The sequence below is a fragment of the Sinocyclocheilus anshuiensis genome, unplaced genomic scaffold (genome assembly GCF_001515605.1).
Source record: "Sinocyclocheilus anshuiensis isolate Anshui unplaced genomic scaffold, SAMN03320099.WGS_v1.1 scaffold1425, whole genome shotgun sequence".
Classification (NCBI taxonomy): Eukaryota; Metazoa; Chordata; class Actinopteri; order Cypriniformes; family Cyprinidae; genus Sinocyclocheilus; species Sinocyclocheilus anshuiensis.
Genome location: NW_015551044.1, coordinates 1,386,797 through 1,391,493, shown reverse-complemented (window position 1 = coordinate 1,391,493; position 4,697 = coordinate 1,386,797).

The window sequence follows — 4,697 nt, the reverse complement described above, 5'->3', positions numbered from 1 at the left end:
TTTACTCTCTGAATCAGTAGAAAATATGGTTAACATCCGGTCATGCATGAAAAAAAAAAATACCGTCACGTACCGTGAAACCGGTATAATTTAGAAAAATACCGTGATATAAATTTTTGGTATGTTTTGTGAATGGAACAACTCTGATTATGGATTTGCATGCTAATCTCAGACAGTCGTGAGCTCAAGATACTTTCCTTCATTTGAAACAGCGATGCACATTTTCTCACCTTTGCATAAATTAGGAGCAGCGCTTGCACCGCACACAAATATTTATTCTTATTTAAGGGTCGGTGGGCAACAGTGAAGGAAGAAGGAAACACCAAAATGATTTTGAGTGCTAAAAAAACATCACTGATAATGGAGCTTCAAAACGAGATGCGCACACACACACACACACACACAAGGAAAGATCGAGTCCTATGAGACATTCTGGTGGCCGAGGACCAAGGCTATTTTTATGGAAGAAGTAAACAGTTATTTCCTAGTGTTGGGTCGTTCTTGAACGATTCGTTCATTTTGAACGAATCTTTAATTCGAGATGAACTAATCAATTCTCTTTCCGGCTCAGACTGCATTGGTTAAAGTGTATGGGGCTGTCACGTGATGAACGAACGACTTAAACCCAAAGACTTGTCAGATAAGAGGTGAGGTGAAGACCCAGGTAAACAATGAATTAATCTTTTCTGTTTCTTATAGCAGTTTTGTTTTGTTTGTAGTGTGATCAACGTTTGTGTAAGTAGTAGACGTATTAGGGAAGTAACACGTAACATTTTAATTATATTTTGCTAAAATGAACGAAATGAGCGAAATGACTCGGAAAAAAGATCCGTTCATTTTGCTGAATGAGACTCAAAGGTCCGAGTCGGTAAAATGATCCGAACTTCCCATCACTATTATTTCCGTAGATCTCAACAGAGAATGATTTATGAGCGAATCATTCAGAAGTGAATCAACTGAATCATTAAAAAAGATTCTATTCAAAAGAATGATTCATTTACAAATGCCTATTTCTCTTAAGAATTTTCATTTGCCATACAGAGCTAGAGCTAGATTTAACAACAATTAAAAATTAACTCTTTATTTTGTGCGCAAAATCCATTTGGAAAACCAAGAAATTCTTAGTATGCTCATTCCAGAAAAGCGTAACAACATGCCGTCATGTGTTTGGCTGTAAAACACATATGTTATCTACAGGAGTCACGCTGTCGAGGTTTTATTAGAGGCTTTGCGACTGCATGCGGCACTCAAAAAATTACGGTAATTTGTCTCATCTGTAATTTTAAACACACATTTGTGAGGTGCCTCTGTACAGGTAATTTCTACAGGTAAACACACACTCACATGTTTAAGGAAGTCGGAAATCTAAAATGTCCTGACAAAAAGTCCCACAAACAAATTTGTGGACAAACAAGTCTAAGTTTGGTCTAAATGTCATCACAGACAAAACAGCATTAATAGCTGAGCAGTAGATGGAATATCTGCAGCATTCAACAGCTGAAACTCACATTTAAAGGGAGTTGCCCCAAAAATGAAAATTCACCTCAGCTTTCATTTACTTACTTTCATGCCTTTTAAAACCTGTATGATGTTTGTTTCTTACATAAAACACAAAACATGACATTTTATGGAACGTTTACACAACTATTTTTAATATAATGTAAGTGGATGGGGATTGGTACTGTTGAGCTCCAAAAATGACAAATAAGCAAGATAACAACTCACATACGTCAACAACTCATGTTTAACATCAACGATGATAATAATAATAATAATAAATATTTAAAAATAAGATTTATTGATGTTTCATTTCATTGACATCAAATCTATGTGATACATCATATTTGAAAATAATCTCACTTGAGATTTCCATCAAATAGTGTCTTACATTTCTGTCAGTTCCTCATACAAAAGTTATCATATGGCTTCACATATGTATACATTTGAGTCAAACTGAGTATTTTTATGATACATTTTTGTCATATTTTGGAGCCCAGCAGCCCCAGTCCCCATCCACTTTCACTGTATCAGTATTGTTTTTGTTAACTAAACAAAAAATAATATACATTTTATAGCTTAAATAAAATATAAACAGTAGATGAAAAACTTACCTAATTAAAAAAAACAATATATAAACTTTACTGAAAATTAGACTGAAATAAAATACTAAAATTACTAAAAAAGAACTAAAATTACTAAAGCTGAAATAAAAATAAATCTAAATAGAAATATTACAAAGACAAAAACACATAACACATTTACTAAAACCTAATCTAAAATGAAAATGAAAACATAAAACATAAAAATATGAATAAATACTATAATAAATACTAAATTATTCATTGTATTAAAAACAGCTGTGAGAAGAACATTCTTCAAAACATCTCCTTTTGTGTTCCACAAAATAAGTTAAATCATATGATTTTCAAATGAGTAAATGATTGTTTAGAATTAAAATGTTTGGATAAATGATCTCTTTTAAAAATGTCTACAAGTTTCAGCTTTCATATACATATGACAAAACATCACCACAGCGTGTGCGTTTCTCAGATCAGGTGACCTACTTCAGGTGCACACTTCCCTCGTGAACACTCGCTGCTTCTAGTACAGCTCACATTATGGGAATGTGTCTAATTATTTCCCACTTTTGCATGGTAATTTTCTCCTATTCTGATTTAAAAATACACTATTTTTAAGCTGTCCATGCGTGACCACAGACACATGCTCACACACACACACACAAGACATTCACACACATGCTGCAGGAAACATGTTGGCTCCAGTTACAGGGCAGAACGCGAACCCAGCAGCAGGACAGCCTGTGTGTGTGTGTGTGTGTGTGTGTGTGTGTGCACATTTGCTTGTCATTCCAGAGGCCGGTGGCCTGGGTTGGGCTTTGGTGTGTGTGTTTTTTTATGGAAGGGGAAGGCCTGTCCCAGTCTCGCAGTCTATTTGCAGGTCGTGATAAGCAGCAGGGAATCTTTTTATCTTCCATCTTCAGAAACAATCGTCTGTGTTCTGCGGAAACTCGACATCCAGATGCAAACGTCCACCATACGGGACACATTTAACCTCCAAGTGCACGTCTGACTGCGCGTTTCATTGGTCTGCTGCTGTCTAACACACCAGCCATGTGGCTACAGTTAAACAACTTGATCGCTACACCAAATCTTCCTCACTTTTCTCACTCACAAATTTCATGCTCACACACACACAAAACGAGAGAAAACACACACCATGTATGTACTGTTTCACAAACACTATAACACTTTCACTCAAAGATGCACAATATTTATTGTTGACCACATCAGCTGACATGACCACATTGGCAGACAGTGGATATTTAATTATGGATTTTGCCTATTTGTAGATTTTAGATTACTTTTGATTACTTTTTTAAATTACTTTCTACATTACGGCAAAAATGTAAGACTTTAAGAGCCATATTTTTTTAAACAAGCTTTCCTACGCTGAAAAAATAAATTAAAATAAATTAATTCAAAAATGGCTAGTAAATTTGACAAAGAATTACAAAGAAATAGCAAATAACGTTTAATTAAACAAAAAGCGAAAAGTTTGACATAGAAAGACTGAAATAGTATTTTTTTGTACAAATCTTTGCTTTATTTACAACTTTGATGTAATTTTTACAGTGTAAAACTTTCTTATCAATGGTTTTTCTTGTCAAAATAAATGTAATCAAATTTCATACTATTTCATAATGTTGTCATGCATGGCTAAATTCACTTAAGCAACAGAACATTGGTTTGACTAACAAAAACTATTCAAATTAGCTTTTAGCGTGTTATGCTCATATAAAATTGTATTCAATTTTAACATTGGCTATAAAAAAATTTTTTTTAAATGTATTGACATCAGCCAGAATTTACATGACAGTGCATCCCAACCTCTGAACTCTTTAAACAAAGGTACACTGTAAAAAATTATTTTGCGAAGTTGTAAATAAAACAAAATGATTGGAGTACAATAAAATTGTAGATATAATTTATTTTACAATAAAATACCATGTCAGTCCTTCTACTTCAAAATTTCAATATGTGAAATGTGGCAATTTATGAATAAAAATTGTTTATACATCAAATTTATTTTAATGTATTTAAAGATGAAATGTGCAATTTCTGTGCCATTGTCACCAACTAAATTGCAAAAATAATGATTGTTTTCAAACCGGTTTCCCTCAACACTGTCCCTGTTTTCCATTGGTCAGACAAACAATTAGTCCCGCCCCCAAACCGAAACCATTGGTTAAATCAGTCAGTTCGCTCAGGCTGTTCGGGATTCTCAAACCGAGCAATATTTCGAAAAAACAGTGTTACACTTTTTCAGGGAAATGAAGAGGATTTATATAATTGTCTCCATTTCAATCTCACATTTAAATCTCAATAGCTAAAACTCCATTTATTTGACTTCAAATCTTAACTATGAGCCATAACCATGCTTCAATCAGTCAGTACAACCAGTACCAGACAACCTGCCTTAGTCTGACATGACTTTAACTTCATGTCTATAGTGCACCAAATACAAGAACACACATACACAACTTCAACTTAACTTACCCGTAACAGCTGGACTTTTAACAGCGTCTCTCCCTTAATAGGGTCCATGACTCCCCAAAAGTCAATGGGCTGATATCCTTCACTATTACAGTAGCCACACCCGAGCGGGACAGCTGAGAC